Here is an 8,544-nt window from a genome sequence, read left to right on the forward strand (position 1 = left end):
GACCATTTCGAGATTCCTTGTCATGTCCGTGATCTCATCTGGGACTCCAAACAAACTTCGGTCACCAAAACACATAACTCATAATACAAATCGTCATCGATCGTTAAGCGTGCGGACCCTACGGGTTCGAGAAATATGTAGACATGACCAAGACACATCTCTGGTCAATAACCAATAGCGGAACATGTATGCTCATATTGGTCCCTACATATTCTACAAAGATCTTTATCGGTCAAACCACAATAACAATATACGTTATTCCCTTTGTCATCGGTATGTTACTTGCCCGAGATTCAATCGTCGGTATCATCATACCTAGTTCAATCTCGTTACTGGCAAGTCTCTTTACTCGTTCCGTAATGCATCATCCCACAACTAACTCATTAGTCACATTGCTTGCAAGGCTTATAGTGATGTGCATTACCGAGAGGGCCCAGAGATACCTCTCCGATACTCGGAGTGACAAATCCTAATTTTAATCTATTCCAACCCAACAAACACCTTGGGAGACACCTGTAGAGCATCTTTATAATCACCCAGTTACGTTGTGATGTTTAATAGCACATAAGGTGTTTTTTCGGTATTCGGGAGTTGCATAATCTCATAGTCAGAGGAATATGTATAAGTCATGAAGAAAGCAATAGCAATAAAACTTAACGATCATTATGCTAAGCTAACGAACGGGTCTTGTCCATCACATCATTCTCTAATGATGTGATCCCGTTCATCAAATGACAACACATGTCTATGGTCAGGAAACATAACCATCTTTGATTAACGAGCTAGTCAAGTAGAGCCATACTAGGGACACTCTGTTTTGTCTATGTATTCACACATGTACTAAGTTTCCGGTTAATACTGTAACATCCCAAATTTTCAATTTGGAATGTTATACATTAGATCATCATTGCATAGCATATTTTATTGCATTTTGGCAAAATCCTCGGAAATCCTAAGCAACTCAAGGACCCTCGGAGAGAGTTGGGGAATTTTTCGCGGTTTTCATATTTGATTTTTATCAAATAATGAAACGAGGATTTTGGTTTTAATTATTTTTCTCTCCGAAAAATATTTCGTATTAAAATAAATGAGAGGAGAAAATATGACTTCTCCAAAATAATTGAAATATTGGAGGAAAAATATTAAAATCAAATATTTAATTTTATTCGGATTTTATTTGCAATTTTAATTGCATTAGAAAAATTGCATGTTTTCAAAACTGCATTTTTGGGCCAAGAAAATGTTCATCTCGTTCTAATTATTTTAGTTAGACGGTGAAAATTTGTTTTGGCATTTTTGGATTTTTATTTATTTTTTCTATGATTTTTCTTAGGTTCGGCAAGATTATTTAAAAAAAAATCTCGAGCGCGCCGACTGGGCCTTAGCCCAGCCGACGGCCCAGCCCACCGCCCGAGTCGTCTCCCTCCCGGAGAACTAGCTCCCGCCGCCGCCCGAGTCCCGGTCGGGGACGACGCCACCGCCGCCTTACCCCTTCCCCACGGCACCTCCCTCCTTAAGTACCCCAGCCCCGCCACCCTCTCCTCACCTCATCCCGACCCCGCCCCGCACCCGACGCCGCCCGGAGGAGCCGCGCTGGAGCCGCCTATCGCCGCCGCCTCGGGAAGCCCCGACGCCGCCGCCCGCCGCCCCTCGCCGTCGCCCGTCACCTCCCCGAGCCCCGCCGCACCCCCCGAGCCCCGCCGGAGTTGCCCCGACGAGGTAGCCGCAGCCGCCGCCGCCGTGCCGTTTTATTTTTTTTAAACCATTCGGTTTATTTTTATTTTTTTTGAAACCCAGATTTTTTTATAGATCGGTTTATTTTTTTTCGGTTTAGTTAGTTAGTGAACGTTCACCGACCCGTTCATTTTAACGAACGTGTTCACCGGTTAGCCGCAGTTAACGAACGTCCGTTCGTTTGACTGTTCGTCAGTTTTCTTTTTCGTCGGATTTTCCGCGATTTCCCAGATCGCAATTTCTGATGTGTTTTTCGTTTTAGTTTATCTTTTAGCTCGTTTATCGGAATCAGGTGATTCAAGTGCCAAGAGTTTCGACTCGAAATTCTCTTTCCGTTTAACCTATTCAAACAAGTTTTTGCTACTGTAAAATTTGACTTAGATCCAGATTAGTAAACGAAGCTTGTTTCTTTCGCCGTTTGACTTTCGTTGCTTCGTTTGATTCGATTCTTTTTGCAAACCGGAGTTCTTAAGTTGAACTTTCTGGTTAGATCTTTATTTGAGTTTTACCTGTGCATTAGATGAGTGCTTATTGTTTGCTTGTTTGTTTGCGATAGAGTACCCGGAGTGCGCTGCTTGCTACTTCGAATCTCTAGGTTTCACGGATCATCAGCAAGGCAAGTAACACTTTGATCATACCTCTTTTACTACCCAGTTTTATTGCATTAGACCAATCCTCAAACAAATGCATGATTAGGACCTAATTAAATTGTGGGTATTGGGAAGTAGTTGAGGTAGTACCTATTACCTGTTTTGTTATCAAACCTTGGGAGTTACTTCTACGTTTGCTCTTATTGCTATGCTATGCTAGTAGACGTGGATTGGGTTTGAGTGTTACCATGACAGATGTGAGATTGTTAATTAATGGTCAAACTTAAGGTGGAAACTAAAACTCACATCTGGGTGGATTGAGGTACCTGGGTATTCCAGGATTGCCTGTTTTTCTTTTGGACCGCCACCCAGGTTCAAAGGGATCATGAGATTATTCATGCTAGAAACTTCCGTGTGCAGCCACAAGCTATTATGGGCTCTAGCATAGTTGATTAAGTTGTGTGAACTCTTACAGTGGTAGACTAGCAGATGTAGGGGAAAGTAGGTGTAACGGTCTACCCGTTCGTAAGGTGCAAACACTTCTGAAAGACTGTGTCTCGGTCATCCGTTTCTCAAACATCATGTTGTGCGAGAATCAAGCGGAGGCGATCGAGTCTTGTGGGGAAAAGTGTGCAAACCTCTGTAGAGTGTACAAACTAATCATGATTAGTCGTGTCCCCGGTTATGGATATCTTGAGTATCTAGTATTTGGATTATCATGTGAATCTCATCATGTTACTTTAATTAATTTTGTTGGGTTAATGATGATACTTAATTGGGATTGAGATGCTGTCAACCATCTCAATGTTTAACAACCACCATGATAGTTAAATAAAATTTATTCCTTTGCAGTAGGGAAAAATTGGCTTTTCGCAAAACTGTAACCATAGAGCCTTCTACCAGCCATATATCCATGTAGTATAGCATTATTATATTCATTACTCTCTATGTGTTACATTGCCAGCATATTCCATGTGCTGACCCGTTTTCGGGCTGCAACGTTTCATGTTGCAGACTTTTCAGACGACGAGTAAGGTGCCTTAGGTCGTGGTCTTATACTCAGTGATGCCGTTGGAGTTGATGGACTCACTTATCTTCCAAGTCTTCCGCTGTTATCGTTTTTAGATGGCCTTAAGCCATATTTGTCATACTTATTTCTCTCTTGAGATACTCGTTGTAATAAGTGTGTGATTGCTACTCTGTTATAAATCCTCCATTTGTACTGTGCGTGTCAGCATTACTGATCCAGGGATGACACTGGTGCACAGCAGCACAGACTGTTTGAGGTCTGGTCGCTACAAATATAATTCTAGCATGAATAATAAACATTTATCATGATATAAGGAAATATAAATAACAACTTTATTATTTCCTCTAGGGCATATTTCCTTCAGTCTCCCACTTGCACTAGAGTCAATAATCTAGATTACATTGTAATGATTCTAACACCCATGGAGTCTTGATGTTGATCATGTTTTGCTCGTGGAAGAGGCTTAGTCAATGGGTCTCCAACATTCAGATCCGTATGTATTTTGCAAATCTCTATGTCTCCCTCCTTGACTTGATCGTGGATGGAATTGAAGCGTCTTTTGATTTGTTTAGTTCTCTTGTTAAATCTGGATTCCTTCGCCAAGGCAATTGCTCCAGTATTGTCACAAAAGTTTTTCATTGGACCCGATGCACTTGGTATTACACTTATATCGGATATGAACTCCTTCATCCAGACTCCTTCATTTGCTGCTTCCGAAGCAGCTATGTACTCTGATACGTCTCCAACTGTAATGACCCGAACCTGATAAGATTCGATGTCTCTGTGCTTACAGTGCTAGTCCCTGGATCGACTCGCTAGCACACACAGTACATATGAATATCAAATAACAAGTGCATCGTTTACTATAACGTATGATCCAGAATTCATAAGGTATTACAAACTGAGTAGCACATAGCTAGCTTTATTCAATAATAACAGCGGAAAGCTAGCATAATAAACGATGAATCCCATCAATGCCCACTGGCGAAAATGCTGAGTGAAGACTCGCGACCTTACTGTATCTCACTGATCACCTGAATATCCTGCAACATGATAAGTTGCAGCCACATAGGGTCAATACATTGAATGTATTGGCAAATTACACGTAATGATAAAGCAAACCTACATCTACAAAGCAAAGCATGACAAACAAAACACTCAAGAACTACCTTCACCTACCTCCACGACATAGGCAAGGTGCAAACAACACAGATGATAAAGATCTTCAAGATGTCTCAAGTGCGCTCAGTCCTGGCGCATTCTCTAGGGACAATAGAGCGCTCAGCCAGTGACGCATTCACGTGAGAAAAAGCTCCGACAACCCAAGTGCGCTCAGTCATGGCGCATTCTCTAGGGACAATAGAGCGCTTAGCCATTGACGCATTCACCTGAGAAAAAGTCCCGAGCCTACAGCTATAAAGACTCACCACTTCCATGCACCACTCGACACATACCCACGTCTACCATAGCAAATCCAAGCATACAATTAAACAATGCAAACAGGACACGCACATGGCGACACGCAATATAAGAGGCATACCAAGCATATAACATATCATAACAGTGCACAACAGACATATAGGATGAGCATAATCAAAAGTGCAACTTGCCTTGAACGGTGTTGATGTACTCTAACGCTTAATTCCAATCTGCTTCACACTCCGAACAATTTATACGATTAACGAAGGCACCGATAAATAAACCATAGTCACATAAATCACAATAAAGCCAACAAGAAATAATTCAAATAAAAGCTTAATTAATAGAACATATCCGTAGGTATATATTATGTACATGCCAGTAGGATCACAATGCAAAAAGAATCAACTAATTTGGATCAGTGGTTTAAAAGATATGGCCTCCAGAAGTTCGAATTCAAATTTAAACAAATTCAAATTTGAATAGTTCAAAAATGTGAAATTTTGGTTCTGTAGTATTCTCTGGACTCTAGGAGTACACAGGAAAAAGAATCGGTGAATTTGGATATACGGATCTCAAGATATACCTAAATGAACATTTGATATGAAATCTAAAAACAAAAATTGTGCCAAAACAGCTTTCCTGGAAGAACTGCTGCGGCTGCTGTGGATGTGCCACGTGGCAATCTGTGAGTGGCCGTAGGGTGTTTGCTGCTAGCCTTAAGCAAAGAACGGTCGCTATTTAGAGGAAAACGGTTCGGCTTTAAGAAAAAAATAGATCTAATCTTGGCCCTCGGAGAGAGATCGGACGATGCGTGTTGACTCACCGGAGAACAGATCGAGGTGGTCACCGGACTTGAGGAAGATGACGGCGCGAGCGGCTCGAGGTTGTTGCCGGCGGCCGTTCCCGTGGCCCTGGGAGTCAGTGAAGGGGGCGGAGAGGTACCGATCGACGAGGGGGTCGAGGTGGTCCTGGTGATCGTCGGGGACGTTGGGTTGAAGCAGGTCGAAGCGGGGCGTCCGTTGTTGGTGGCGGCGGTGATCTTCGGGTCGGGGTTGCGGGCGTCGTCCTGGTGCTCCCCTGCGTGCTTTAGAAGGTAAGGGACGGAGAGGAGACCAAGGGGAAGATAACAGAGGGTAATAGAGGTGCAAAGACCTGCTGATGGCGGCGAAATCGACCGAGGAAAAGCTTCTGCGACGGCGGAACTCCGGCGAGATCGCGAAATCGACCTAGGGCACGGGCGATGGTGATTTTGGCAAAACTCGAACGAGTAGGACACAGGGAGTATTTATATGGGGTCATGCATGTACTAGGGGCAACAGATGAGTCGATTGGATGAGGATTTAGATCGGGACAGTGAAGAACTCGTGCGCGTGCAGGAGTTCGTCTCTAGGATGAAGACGACCTGGCGGGGTCCAGTGTCAGCAGGACTTGGGTGTGAAGAAGAAGAAAAAAAAAGGGAAAGGGGTCGTGGCCTGCGGTGCTGCTGCTGGGCTGGCCTGCTAGCTGCTTGGCTGCATGGCGCGCGGGGGCGAAGGGATAGTTGGGCCGCTGGTCGCGCACAGTGATGGGCTGCCGCCCAGTAAGCAATAAAAACTGTCTAAAATATTTATACCGCACAACAAATAAATATGTCTAAAATACAAAATACCTATAGAATTCCAAAATTAATACAAACACACAGTAAAACATTATTACCACTATATAAAACAGTGAACATTTTTACAACACAAATAAAATTTGAAAAAATATATTTTATGCAACAAAAGCGCATAAAGAGCAATATAATAACAACTATAAAATAAATTTGAGTTTCTATAAAGACGAAATAATTTAGGTAGACACCAGAATATATTCCTAGTGTTTTCCAAATATAATTAATAGGGGAGAAGTCATATTATCTCCACTCCAAATATATTGCCTTGAGTTGGAAAACACTTTAAATATTCAAAAAAATTAAATAAGCATAGAAATCACGATGGCAAAAACAATGACATATTAACATTCCAAATCTAAAAATTTGGGATGTTACACCAATGTATCTATATTTTTTCTTGTTTCATGCTATTATATTATCCATCTAGGATGTTTTATATACATTTATATGCTATTTTATATGATTTTTGGGACTAACCTATTAACCTAGAGCCCAGTGCCAGTTTTTGTTTTTCCTTGTTTTTGAGTATCGCAGAAAAGGAAAACCAAACGGAATCCAATTGACGTGAAATTTCACGGAGATTATTTTTGGACCAGAAGAAGCCCACGGAGTATCGGAGATGGGCCAGAAGAGTCCCGGGGCACCCACGAGGGCGGGGGGCGCGCCCCCTACCTCGTGGCCGCTGGCGCCGTTGCCGGGGAGGTGAGTGCTTGAAGGTATATCTTTAGATCTTGCAATCGAATCTTTTAGTTTCTTGTTTTATCACTAGTTTAGTTTATAAAAGAAAACTACAAAAAAATGGAATTGACGGTACCTCATATGCTTCATCTTTTTAACGTCTTTCAGGAAAATAAGGATTCCGATAATTGTGCTCAATTGCTAGAGGAAGAATGCATTAGAATGTTTGGCACTAAATCTTTGAATGATGAGCATGATTGCAATGTTGTTAGTACGAATTCCTTGAATATCCATGATACTAATGATATGCAAAGCCACAGGCTTGGGGATGCTATGTTTGACGAAGATGATATTTTTTTCCCCCAAGTTTTGATGAGAATATTTATTATGATGAAAGCATGCCTCCTATTTATGATGATTATATTGATGAAAGTGGGTTTGGAAGAGTGTCAACTTTAGGAAGTAATGATCCCACTATTTTGGAGGATGTTGAATATTATTGTGATAATGAAAGTAGATTTGGAGAAGTCATGGCTTTATTTAGTGATGAATCCACTATTTCGGAAGAGGTTCCAATTGATTATGAGAACAAAGTTGCTAAGTATGATGATTATTATGATGACATGTATGCTATAAAGAATAATGATAACCATGAAACTTGTCATCATGATTTTACTTTTCAATTGGATTATGCCTCACATGATAGTTATTTTGTTGAGTTTGCTCCCACTATTATTCATGAGAAGAAATTTGCTTATGTGGAGAGTAATAAAAATTCTATGCTTGTAGATCATGAAAAGAATGCTTTATGTGATGGTTATATTGTTGAATTCATTCATGATGCTACTAAAAATTATTATGAGGGAGGAACATATGCTTGTAGGAATTGCAATAATATCAAGTTTTCTCTCTATGTGCTTAAAGTTTTGAAGTTATGCTTGTTTTGCCTTCCTATCCTAGTTGATTATTCTTCCCATAAGTTATTTGCTCACAAAATACCTATGCATAGGAAGTGGGTTAGACTTAAATGTGCTAGTCATATTCTTCATGATGCTCTCTTTATGTTTCAATTCCTATCTTTTATGTGAGCATCATTGAAATCATCATGCCTAGCTAGGGGCGTTAAACGTTAGCGCTTGTTGGGAGGCAACCCAATCTTATTTTTGTTTCTTGCTTTTTGCTCTTATTTAGCAATAAATAATCTATCTAGATTCTGGTTAGATGTGGTTTTAAGTTTTAATTAGTGTTTGTGCCAAGTAGAACCTTTGGGAAGACTTGGGTGAAGTCTTTATGATCTTGCTGTAAAAAATAGAAACTTTTGCGCTCATGAGATTAAGCTGCCGTTTTTTTACTGGAGAGTGCTTTTAGGTTGATTCTTTCTGCAGATGATTAATAGACAAATTCCTCAGGTCCACCAATTTATTTAAGAATGTTTG

The 8,544-nt window shown here is 41.0% G+C and overlaps 1 long non-coding RNA gene across 1 annotated transcript; it reads right to left on the reverse strand.

Annotated features, from left to right (window-relative positions):
- Nucleotides 1–3,672: 3,672 nt before the first annotated feature.
- LOC120975444 (uncharacterized) lies at nt 3,673–6,225 on the reverse strand. The gene is made up of 3 exons (XR_005771208.2): nt 5,929–6,225; nt 5,600–5,853; nt 3,673–4,397 (listed from the first exon to the last, which is right to left on the reverse strand). It is a non-coding gene; the product is annotated as an uncharacterized lncRNA (long non-coding RNA).
- Between the last annotated feature and the right edge of the window lie 2,319 nt (nt 6,226–8,544).

Source organism: Aegilops tauschii, chromosome 3, assembly GCF_002575655.3.
Source record: "Aegilops tauschii subsp. strangulata cultivar AL8/78 chromosome 3, Aet v6.0, whole genome shotgun sequence".
NCBI lineage: Eukaryota > Viridiplantae > Streptophyta > Magnoliopsida > Poales > Poaceae > Aegilops > Aegilops tauschii.